The sequence below is a fragment of the Leptonychotes weddellii genome, chromosome 10 (assembly GCF_054177405.1).
Source record: "Leptonychotes weddellii isolate Sample4059 chromosome 10, ASM5417740v2, whole genome shotgun sequence".
Taxonomy (NCBI): Eukaryota; Metazoa; Chordata; class Mammalia; order Carnivora; family Phocidae; genus Leptonychotes; species Leptonychotes weddellii.
Window position 1 is genome coordinate 42,845,775 of NC_138378.1, and position 13,178 is coordinate 42,858,952.

Genomic DNA, 13,178 nt, shown 5'->3' on the forward strand with positions numbered 1-13,178 from the left:
AGCATCAGCCCCCTTTCCTGCCTCAGCACTGCCCGAGGACATGGGAAGCACTGCCAAAGCGAGGGCTGTAATTCCAGCGAGTCCCGTCTGAAGAAAATGTGTTTATAAAACAGGTTTTCAACTATTCATCTCATGGAAGAACATAGCGTTTCAATGAATTTCCTGACCATTTCCTTAAGTACAGAATGCCAATACATTTCATTCCCACTAAGGATAATGGTGATCAATATTTATATGATGCTTAGCAATTTTCAGAGCACTTCTGTTTCCATCCCAATTGACCGGCCCGACCCCCCTTGAGCAACCACAGCAGGTGTCGTTGCCCCATTTTATAGGTAATAAGCCAAAGGGCTGCAGAGTAGCGTGACCATCTGCCCTCATGTGATTGGAAGGTGACAGGACGTGACCCCAAACTTTCTCTACAGAACCCCACTGCCTCTCCAACCCACTGTGTTTCCTCTGCTTTATTTCTATCAACTTGGAAGTATTAGCAAAGAGGCTAAGAGCATAAGATTGGAGCAGACAAGCCTATTGCACATCTCAGTGTATAAGGTGTGTGATCACAAGCAGGTTAATTAACCTCTCTGAGCCTCAGTTTAGTAATGGTAAAACAGAAATGAAAATATTCCTCATGCAGTGTTAGTTACATGGACAACCCATGTCTGCATATGACAAGTGGTGGCTTTTAAGAATGGCACAGCTCCCCCCGCCCCCAGGGTGAGCAAGCCAAGGCGGCCAGGGCGATGCTCCATCACAGTCCAGTGCCTGGAAGCCTGCCAAGAAGAGGAGGACGTGCGGGCCACAGCGAAGTCAGACCCGTTCCTGAGATCATAAGGACTTGGTTTTCAGACCACACCATCTTAAGTTTCCTTTCACAAATGAGACTCAGAGCCAGGAGAGGGGCTGTGACAGGTGCAAGTGTGAAGTTGTTCAGCTCGCAGGCTGGGCTCCCTGGGAAGGCCCCTCAGGGTAGAGGCCAGGGGCGCAGTGGGGAGGCTGTGGCATTTTGCCTGAGATGTTGCAAAGCTTGTCTGTGGGACCTAGACATTCTCTCTCCAAGTCCTGTGTGTGTGTGCTTACTCTGTCCTCATTAGTGTCTGCATATACATCTGCTCCGAATACACCATACATACAAGGCATAATGGATCTCAGATCTACTGCAATTCATCAGGACAAAGAAAAGAACCCCTTCAACGTCCTACTGAGAGAAGGAGCTTGAAAGTATCCGACGTGAGCCATTCAAACCAGGCATGTCATCCAGGCTGGGAGCATTCTCTACTTGCTTAGCCACTGCACCGTGCCCTCTGGCCCCTGCCACCCCACAGAGATGCAATCATAATAGCAGGTATTTGCACAGTGCTCACTGTGAGACCGGCACTGTTCTAAGCACTTCATAAGCATTGAAAAAGTAAACAACTAAAAAATAATAATTTTTCATACTGAGAAGGCTCTGGAGAAACCCAGACCGGATGATGTGATGGAGCCGCTCCTGTAGCTAGCACAGTGATGGATGACATCTCTGAGAAATAAAACATGACAGACGAGAAAGGGCTGAGGACACAAATAACTGGAAGGAGTGTAACACAGAGAGAAGAAAGGGCAGGTGCCAAAGCGCTGGGGCAGGAGCAAAGTGGCTGGTTCAAAGACAGAAGAAGCTGTGTTACTTAGGGGGGAGAGTGGGGGCACATGTTCCTAAATCATCAACAGGAGGCTCATTTCGGCTTTTCTTGCTCTCTGTTGCTTTGGGTGATTTCCAAGAGAAGAAAGAAATGCCAAATCTATGTCACCAAGAATGGAAGAATTCAAGTGCACAGTGTCCACCACAAGGTAGAGAGTGCCAAGAGTTTTGCCTATAAGGAACCCGCTACATCCGTACAACAACCAGGACCGTGATCCTAATTTCACAGAGGACGCAACGGGGCTCCAAAAGTTAGGTACCTTATTCAAGGTCATGGTCCTAGAGGAGGACCCCAGACACTTGCACTATACTGTGCTTCTGAGTAAACCAGTGACCCCGCAAACCCTGCTTTTTCCCATGAGATTATTTGGACAGACTTTCTAGTGATTTAGAAAAGTTTCAATTCCCATCCAGGAAAATCTCAGTCATGCTCTCTCTGTGACCCCCCAGCTGTAGACATTATAAATCCCTGGTGGGGAGGAGTTGTTTCTACTCTCTCCAGGGGCCAGTTCATACTCTGGTTCAGTGAAGAAACCCGACGCGTGGCTCAGATAGGACTGCCATGTGGCAGGATTCTGGGGATAATTGTCAAAATTGTTTTATAGGTTACCCTGGAGTAGGCAACACCATGCTGATTCTGGCCTCAGATCACATTCAGGACCAAATGCAGGGATAACTCATAACTATGAGAAACCCCACAATCTGGCTCCGAGCACCTTTTCAAAAATGTGCTTGTGTTTTTCCAACCAGATGCAAGAAAGCTTGGGAAAAGGCTTATAGGTTTGTAATTTACTTCATTTGCTTCAGCCTACAGCATGAAAATTCCTTTTTTGAGATGAGCCACAGGTGTCTGCTAGTGAAACATGACTTGCCTCTTTATAAGAGAGAAAACAGACCCTGAGTCCATTTATTTTTAAGGAGCCTTTGGACACCACACCACCCTTTGCAAGTTTAGGAGGCATTTCAGGATAACGCATCAAAAATGGATGGGTGACATTTTACTGAAACATAGACACTCACCATGCCCTAGCCCCACACTGAGGCCAGGTATAACGTGGCCTGCGGAAGTTATTATAATCTGTGCTGGCTGGTTTGAGGGGTCAGCAGAGGACAGGGGTAACCTGGATACCTGTCAACAACCCTCAGATCCATCCAGCTGCAGTGGCCCCAAGCCTGCATGGCACTGGTGACAAGCACAGCAAGTGTCCATCTGTCTCTGGCATCCCCAGCCTCGGATCACATTCCCAGTCTCTTTCCAACAAGCTATTTGTGGGTCCATTTCTAGCTCCAATTACCTGACTGGCAGCACTAACTCTGAAAATGATAGCAAAACTCTCTCTCGAAATCATTAAGGGAATTGCCCAGCCATTTTCTTATTTAGCAAAGACAGCAAATTCTGGGGCAGGTAAAGAAGACGAGGTATCAAACTCAGATCTTTCACCCAGAGGGAGTGTGGAGGTGGGCAGGGGATAGAAGTACCATCATGTAACTAAAGCTCATGAGTGCCGATTGACAGGCAGAAAGAATGGGAGGGAGAAAACAAAGGAGGGCAACGTTAGCCTGTGACACAGCCATATGCACGGATGAGAGGCTGAGTTACACTCGAAAAGCGGTATTTGTCCAGAAGACCTGTTGGGAGTGGTCTTCGGTGTTGATTAGGGAAGGGCATTCCCTATGTGGTTGAGGCAAAGGCACCACCCTGAAGAAATTCAACATGGGGAAGGGGGTGCAGGCCTCTGATTGACCCTCTGGTTTACTCCAAGACCACTGAATGGTGTTTTATATCCACTCATTCTTTCATGGATTCAGTCAACAAACATTCACCAGGCCTGGACATGCGCCAGGTTGACCCAGGCACTTGGGACAGGGTAAGAGACAACAGCCCCACATTCTCACCCTTCTAGAGCCTACATCCTAGTGGGAGAGACAGACATTAAAAAAGTAATTAAGTAAAATGTATAGGATGTACAGTGGAGTTGGGGGGGAAACAAGGCAGAGATAAGAAGGGCAGTGGTGGGGGGTTTCTGATATTTTAATTAGGATGGTCAGGGAAGCTTTGCGAAGAAGGCAACATTTAAGCAAAAGCACAAGGGGTGAAGGAGTAGCCTCATGGGTACCTGAGAGAGAAGCATAACAGGTACTGTGGCGGGGGGGCAGGGAGGGCACCCGGAGACGCCTGAGAAGCAGCAAGGAAGCCAGTCCAGTAAATCATGCAAATATTCATTCCAAACAAGTAGAGAGAGAAATGGGAAATAGAAAACTACTCCATGGGGCGCCTGGGTGGCTCAGTCGTTAAGCGTCTGCCTTCGGCTCAGGTCATGATCCCAGGGTCCTGGGATCGAGCCCCGCATCGGGCTCCCTGCTCGGCGGGAAGCCTGCTTCTCCCTCTCCCACTCCCCCTGCTTGTGTTCCCTCTCTCGCTGTGTCTCTGTCAAATAAATAAAATCTTTAAAAAAAAAAAAGAAAACTACTCCATGGAGGCACCTGGCTGGCTCAGTCAGGGGAGCATGTCAGTGTTGTGAGTTCAAGCCCCATGTTTGATGTAGACCTACTTAAAAATAAAATCTTAAAAAAAAAAAAAAAGACTCCATCAATCTTTAGTGTAAAATTGAGACTTGAAATAGAAATGCCACTTCGGGATTTTCATCTCGGAATAGATAAGCTGATAGAATATTCTATATAGAATATAGCCTTTGGTTTTCGAGAGATCCAGTTCCAACACTGTCTTTGTCACTCATTCAAAAAAAAGGAAAGAATGGGGGAAGGGAGAGCAGAACAAATAATTACATAAAATAAGATGGCCAAAAAAAGCCTAAACATATCAATAATCATAATAAAGGTTAAGTGGATTAAACTCTTTAATAAAGATACAAATATAGTCAGTCTGGATGAAAAACAAAATGCTACCATCATAATGAAAGACTTCAATAAAAATTTAAAAAAACAGATCTAAAAAACAGATAAATCAGCAAGGACATAGAACAACACAAGTACCAAACTTGAACGAAGGAGTATACATAGAACATGCACCCATTAATTGGCAGAATGAATTTTTTTGCAGGATCAGGCCATATAAAGGGTCTCAAAAGACTGTAAAACTCAGCATTATATGTCATATTTTCTGAACAATGCAATTAAGTTAGATATCAATGATAAAAAAAGACTTGAAGCATATATTTGGAAAAAAAACACACTCTGTAAAGTTATCAATTAATGTTAGACTTCGATAAGTGAGGGATGTAGGTTGTAATTTCTAGTGTAAACAAAAAGACTAGAATGTATAAATTATAATAAATTATAGAATTATAAATTATAGAATGTATAAATTCCAAATTAATAAAAAGGGAAATGGGTTGGTCAGAACACATTTCTAAATAATCTATAGGGTAACAATACTTAACACTGAACAATAATTAACAGTATATACCAAGACTTATCAGATACAACAGAAAAGTTTCCAAGCATTAGTGTTATGTTAGAAAAGGATGAAGTCTGAGAATGAATGAGCTAATCAGCCAACTTAAGAAAAAAGATGAAGAAAAATAGAATAAACCTCAGGAAAGTAGAATGCAGAATAAAGAGAGATGCAGAAATGCATGAAATAATCTCAATAAAGTTGTATCAGACATCTGCTGAAGCACCTTGCCATTTGTTGATTTTACTCGAACTGATAAGATGCAACAGAGCCAAATGCAAACATCAAGATTCCACACCTGAACAAACACAGGCCAGACACTGCCAAGTGCTTGGGATGTGTTGGTGAGCGAAAACAGACCAGGATCTACGAAGAATAAGCATAACAAATAAGTTAAAAATCTGTATGTTCAAAGACTGTAAGTGTTGTGGGAAGGAGGGACATAGTAAGGTAAGGGTCATGAGTATGGGGTGAGGCCAGGCTGGAGGGATGAGAGGACGGTGGGGAGAGGTGAGATTGGAAGGTAGAGACAGGTCCCACTGGCCCTTGGGAGGGACTCTGGCCCTTATGCTGAATGAGATGGGTCCCCACTTCAGGGATGAGCAGGAGAATGACCTCTCCGACCCAAGATTTTAGAAGCTCACCATGACTGCTGTAATAAGGAGGGTGTAAAAGCAGGGGGAGACCTGGCATGGCCTCCAGAGAAAGACGCAAACTCTCACTCTTCCAGACTTTGCTCCAGCCTGGAGGGCATCACCTGGGCGGAGGGAGGACGCCACCTTCAGAGCGCTCTGCCTTGGGAATATTTTTGGATATCCCAGACATGACGAAAGCATGCAAGGATGTGGCACAGTGACTGACAGGGCCAGCAGGGTGAAGGAGTGGCAGAGACCTGACTTCAGGGTCAGGGACTCTAGCCAGTTCCTGCCCCCACCCCCAGAAGCTCCGTGACACTGACTGGAGGATACACATGTCCCTTCATGCTTCCTGCTCCCTGGATCCAGACAGTGAAAATACATGGGTCAGTGTTTGCAACGTTCTATCTATAGAATCATGTTTTAATCCCCTTAAACCCCATACACATAGGTTTCAATATTTTGGGCTCAGGATGGCACAGAAACTAACAATCCTACAATTTATTAAATGAAATATTCCATTCACACCATTCACTAAATTTCCAACTGGCCAAACATAAAAACAGGCCCCATGGAGAACTCTGACTCTTTGGCTCGGAGATTTCAGAGAGAACGGGTGCATAAAGTGGCTTCAGCACCAAACTTCCAGAAGGCTCTGCTAGTTGATCTAATGTAAGGCCTTGAAGGTCATAGATTTCTGAAGAGTTGGCCAGACACACCACCCAATGTGGAACTAAATTCCTAACAGCCACAACACTTGCAGGGGGAATGTCTGGCTCTCTGCCATCTGTCTTCTTATTAGAAATGGGCGGTCTCAGACACAGCCAGTCTCAGCCACAACCAGCAGCACACGTGAAAGGAAAGCAACACACGTTTGTGCCCGTGGGATTCCACCCCAACTCTCCCCCCAGGTCTGAACCCATTTCCGGAAGCAGAGACAAGAAACGAGCACATTAGTCATCAGTTATGTGGATCTGGGAAGACTGTGAGCACCAGGCCGAGGACTCAGGGGAGCCGTGGGGCCTTCCAGTCCGTGGCTGAGGTTCCACTGAATGTCTGCAGTCAGCGAGGTGTCTGTCTGCCCCACCCACACGCCGGTCCCCCCTACACTCCAGCTAACGCTGGGCATATGCTCAGGCCCCCCCCACCCAGAGCAAACATGGGCAGAGGGACCCCATCATGCAGCCTGAGGGATTCCAGGGAGCACTTTATAAGGTTTCCCCCAACTTGAGATCTTGCCAGTTTCTGAGACCCTCCTCACCCTAGACCATCATTCACTCTTTCCTGTGTGCATTCAATCCACATATGTGTGCAAGGCCTATTGGGGACACCGTGGAGCACAAAGGCAGGGCAGGACAGATTCAAGAACTCCTGGAAGCCCAGGGCACAGGCTGGCTGAATCCCCTGAACCAGACTTGTTTCTAGGAGCCAGAGCAGAGTGGAGGTCATTGCAGCTTCCCAGGGAAGACCACGTCCTGAAGAGAGGCAGGTGCTCTGTCTGTATCCACGTCCACCCTTTGGAGAGGAGCTACTGCAGATTCTGCGTGGAATGCTCTGAACGAACAGGATGCCTGGAGATGGGGGTGGGAGGCTGGGGGCAGCGGGAACACCTGTTCACCGAAAACTGGGGGCAGAGAGCCGAGGGCAGGAACTGGCCACGACGCCTGAGGTCAGGCTGAACTCTGGAAAGTGGGAAGCAGAAACCAGCCCGTTGTCCCCATGCCCACTGGGGTGTCTTTTACAAGTCTGTGGCTCTCCCTGCTTCTTCCAATACCTTACAAGACAAACCCTGATCTGATCATTGTTCTAGTTACATAATTAATTACGGGGCTTACGTATGTGTATAGATGCCGTTTCTCACTTGGGAACCCAAGCAGCTGCATTTCCACAGCTGGGATGTGTCAGTTTCTTGGACACATGACACTCACACAGCCTGCACGCCCCACACCTTCTCGGCTGAAGGCCGTTCTGCTGCTTCTGTAAACACCATGGCCGTCCCCAGCTGCTGCCCCGAGAGTCTCTGTTGCCCATCCTCACTCTTGACCCTCGTCTCCCCCATCCTTGGGATGAGTCCTGACGCTGATAGCCACATGGCAAGTGGGCTGTGGCCAACCCGCTCCCAGGGCAAGTCCCCGGCGTGGAGACCCACAGAGTCCAGCATGCACCTCTGCAAGAGAGGAAAGAGCAACTCTGTCTCAAATGTACCAGCAAAGTGTGAGGTGCGTGTGACTTCTGATCCATGAAGGTGTGCACGGAAGAGGCGTGGTCTCGCCTCAAGGCAATGAAGAGACATGGGGAGCCCCTCTCCAGCTGCCAAACAGAAACCACAGGCAGGAAAGTGGGGTCCGTGAAGCCAGACCAGACAAGGGGCACAAGGGTCCCATGAGCTCAGAGGAGGGCTGAAGGCAGCAACCCATAGGCAAGGCCATCTGGGGATCTGAGTCTGGGTACCCCCAAGACAGGACCCACGCAGCCAGGCCACCCACTGCTTCCTCCTTTCCTCAGAATCCAGGGGGGGCTTCCTGAACAGCATCCCCTGGGAGGGCTGGAGAGCTAGCTTTGGGTTTGCTTTGAGCATTGTTGGGTTTCAGGCCCGTGCCTGATGTGAGTGCCCACCAGCGACACAGCTGTGAAGGAAGCACCGGGCCACCCTCTGAGCCGGACCCCACGGTGCGGCCGTCGGTGGCCTTGTTGTGTAGTAGTGTGTCATGGAGAAGTCAGGGAGGCAACCAGACAGAATGCAAGGGAGCAATGCAGAGCCCCGTGTCCCCAGGACACCTGTGTCATCTCATGAATTCTGCAGCATTCACTAGGCCCCTTCCCACAAGCTCAGCACCCTGGGCTTGCTGGCCCTCCGGGCGGAGCAGGGCCTCACCCAGCTGCTACCTCCTGGTCAGCACTGCCTCCTCCACCCAGAAGTTCACGGCAGCCATAGCTGGCGGGTCTCCAGTCAGCCTTTCACCTGCCTCATCGAATTTGTTTTGGTTTTTCAACTGGCTGCTTCTTGTTAAAGAGATTTTCAATTGTTCTGGCATTAAAACCCAAGTGCTAAACTCCTCTGCTTCTTTTACAGGAACTGTTTACCCATCAAAATAAAACTTTCCGGGGCGCCTGGGTGGTTCAGTCGTTAGCCATCTGCCTTCGGCTCAGGTCATGATCCCGGGGTCCAGGGATCGAGCCCCGCATTGGGCTCCAAGATGCTCAGCGGGAAGCCTGCTTCTCCCTCTCTCACTCCCCCTGCTTGTGTTCCCTCTCTCGCTGTGTATCTCACTGTCAAATAAATAAATAAATAATCTTTAAAAAAAAAAATAAAAAATAAAACTTTCCACAGACCCTGACGCTTCCCTACTGTATCTACGGCTTCTCCCTAGAGTGAAGGAATCTCCGTGAACATGAGGGGCTTGGGGAGTACGCCGTGACTCTGTACATCCTGGCCTGTTTCTCCCCACTCTCGTCTCCAGTGAAAGTCCTGCCTTTGCTCCAACCTAAGCTACATCCAGACTTCTCCTACAGGGTCACACATCGCTTGGGGGCAGGACAATTAAACAGATCACCCACATGCTCCTGGGACCCTGGTGCTCCCCCCCGGAGTGCAGGTGGCACGACATATCCTGGGGAAAGTTCCCACTGCTTCCTTAGCACTCAGATCCCTGTGAGGATGACAAGCAGCAAGAACAGCCTGGAAAAGGAGCCACAGGGGAGGCAGGAGGGCGGCTGGGAGCTCCCTGTAGAGCTAGCTGCCAGATCCCTCCCTGAACAGTGCTCCTCCAGAGGGCAAGAGGGAAGAGTCACCACAATGGGAGGGGGCACTCAAGTCCATCTGTCCATCCCCAACCCACAGGTCTGCTTAGTTATCCGCAAGTGATTCCATCAGCAGCTCAGTGATCCAGCATGCACATACTGAATATTCAACGTGTGGGCACACTGGTTAATTCCATCCTTATTTCTTTCTCTTTCACCTCTGCTGTATGCCACCCACCCTGCCACCTGACTTCTGAGCTCCAGTAGAACCTCTTCCAGTGAATGAATGAATGAATGAGTGAATGAATGAGGCATAGGAAAGACACCATGGAACTCCTGTGGAGGGGGCTGTCCTGGGGCCACTCTGCAGCCTCCTGATCCCACAAAGTCACACCCCATGGAGGAGTGAGTGGAAAGAGGCTCTGAGGACTTCCCCCAGCCCTAAGCCCAAACGGCCACTGGATCCCTGACTGCTTTGTCAGATGCTGACACTGGGCGGCCAAGGGCACTGTCCTGTGCCATAACTGCAGATAATTGCCACTGTAATAACTGAAATGGCCCAAGGAGGCTGTGTGGGACAAGCCAGCCCTAAAGGGAAGCTGGATGCCCTCTGCTGGGGAAATGTTAATGCCCCCCGGGGCGGGCCGCTACATAGGCAGGGGCAATTCTGCACCTGGAGTCAGGGTGGGGGACCCCCACACTGAGCATGTGCCTATGCCTGCCTCGGGGACGGCCCCCCAGCCTGCCTTGCTACCCAGCAGTTTCAAGGGGAATAAATATTTTTTTTTAAAGATTTTTTATTTATTTATTTGAGAGAGAGCGAGTACATGAGAGAGGGGAGGGGCAGAGGGAGAAGCAGACTCCCCGCTGTGCAGGGAGCCCGATGCGGGACTCGATCCCGGGACTCCAGGATCATGACCTGAGCCGAAGGCAGTCGCTCAACCAACTGAGCCACCCAGGCGCCCTCAAGGGGAATAAATATTAAAGCAGATTTGGCACAGTTACTCTACCCTCTTCAGAGCACTATTCACATTTATTCTCTGATTTTGCCTCAAAATAAATCTCTGTGAAGTGAGAGTATTTAAGCTCATTTCACAGATCAGGAAAGAGACCCGACACTTTGAGGGCAATGGCCACCATGGAGCCTCTGGGCTCTCCTTACTTGCAAACACATTCCGAGGCCTCAGCCCCTGGCTACACCCTTTTCAAACAAGAGGATGAAAGTGAGTTGTGGTGCTGCCCAGAGTCTCCATGTTGGCAGGGGCACCTTCAAACCTCCCTCCCACCAAATCCTCCATTCCCTGCTCTCTCCCCACACCTCACAGCATGTCTTCTCTTCCTCTGGCCCCTAAAAAATCATGCCCATGGCTCCCAAGCCAGCCAGACTGTATGGCGAGATGAACATTCCCCCAAAGCCTGGTGCCCACGGAACCACCACTATTCCAGGTGCAATCAACACTGAGCAGAGGGGAACGGAATCTGTGGAAAAATACAAATCCGTGGGCGCCTGGGTGGCTCAGTTGGTTAAGCGACTGCCTTCGGCTCAGGTCATGATCCTGGAGTCACAGGATCGAGTCCCGCATCGGGCTCCCTGCTCGGCAGGGAGTCTGCTTCTCCCTCTGACCCTCCTCCCTCTCATGCTCTCTGTCTCTCATTCTCTCTCTCTCAAATAAATAAATAAAATCTTTAGGAAAAAAAAGAAAAATACAAATTCGTCAGCCAATCAATGCCTACAGTATAAAATTAACCAAAGAGAGGGTGGTAATGAGCGCATGTTGATAGGAAGCATCATGGGGATGGCAGTGTAGCCCCAAATCTTTCCAATGAGCCAGAGTATGACCTCCCCTGAGGCCATGGGGCAGCGGTCCCTCTCTGCTCACTCCAGCGTGTGTGCAAGCAGCCTGGGATGGATCCTTCCCCCGCCCCTCCGTCCCTTGCAGCGAACTCTGATCGAAGGTTCTGCGGGCTCAGCCATGCAGGCAGCCACTTTTCATCCACATCTGTTTGCGTTCCCGGAAACTTCCTGCAGTGCTTCAGCTAAAGAGACTGGACTGCGCGCCCCCTCTCTTGTATGACAGCCCATTAAGAACAAAGTCTAAGCAGCAAAACCTCCACCTTGTCCTGGCTTTCATGGATTGAAATTAAATTCAGCTGTAAGCTCAACTCCACTTTAATGTCCTCAAAGAAACCCTCCTCACTGCCTTTAGCGTACTTCACACCTCTTGATTCTGAGCCAACCTTTCTAGAAGAGCTGGAACTCAGTGAGAAGAGACCAGTGTGGGTTAAAACCAGGGCATGGGGGTGGAGAGGTAAGAGGAGATGTCCCTTCAGGGGCCACAGAGCCTCCCAGGGGCCAGATACAGACAGGAGACAGTGGATCACTTAAATAACAGTTATATTATTTTTGCTTTTATGTTAAAGGTAATTGGTCCATTTTTTATTTATTGCATATGGTATCAATTAAGAATACAACTTTATTATTTTACAGGTGGAAAGGCAATTTTCCACACTTCCTGCTGGGTGCCCCAGCCCTGACACACGGGGCTGGAAGGAGGCCAGGGGCAGGGCTGAGAACTCACAGGGCTCTCCCAGCCCCCAGCAGGGGAGGCTCCCAGGGGTGACCTGCGGCAGAACACCACCAGAGCTCTGAGCCACAAGAGCCTGTCCTCTGGAGAGCCCGATGTCCTACCACATCCCTGAGCTCAGGGGCCCATGCCCTTCTCAGTAAAAGCAAGGGAGGCACCGTGAAATGAAAACTGTTCACAGGTCTGAAGCTGTCCCTCAGGTCTCAGTGGGTGTGGGCCAGGCCAACCTGAGTCTCTGTGGTGGGATTTGAGGTGAGTAACTTAACTGCATCTGGGATGAGGAAGGTGACTGCACAGGGCTGGGGGCAGATTAGAGTTCTTAAGAATTAGGGCCCCTCGGGTGCCTGCGTGGTTCAGATGGTTAAGCGTCTGCCTTCGGATCAGGTCATGATCCCAGGGTCCTGGATCGAGTCCCGCATCGGGCTCCCTGCTAGGTGGGGAGCCTGCTTCTCCCTCTGCCTCTGCCTCTCTCTCTCTCTCTCTCTGACTCTCATGAATAAATAAAACATTTAAAAAAAAAAAAGAATTAGGGCCCCTCTGAACTGTCCTACACTGTTGGTGGGAATGCAAGCTGGTGCAGCCACTCTGGAAAACAGTATGGAGGTTCCTCAAAAAGTGAACATAAAGCTACCATACGATCCAGCAATTGCACTACTGGGTATTTACCCCAAAGATACAAACGTAGGGATCCGAAGGGGTACATGCACCCCAATGTTTATAGCAGCATTGTCCACAATAGCCAAACAGTGGAAAGAGCCAAGATGTCCACCGACAGATGAATGGATAAAGAAGATGTGGTACATATATACAATGGACTATTATGCAGCCATCAAAAAGAATGAAATCTTGCCATTTACAATGACGTGGATGGAAATGGAGGGTATTATGCTGAGCGAAATAAGTCAATCAGAGAAAGGCATGTATCATATGACCTCACTGATATGAGGAATTCTTAATCTCAGGAAACAAACTGAGGGTTGTTGGAGTGGTGGGGAGTGGGAGGGATGGGATGGCTGGGTGATAGACATTCGGGAGGGTATGTGCTATGGTGAGGGCTGTGAATTGTGTAAGACTGTTGAATCACAGACCTGTGCCTCTGAAACAAAGAATACATTATATGTTTT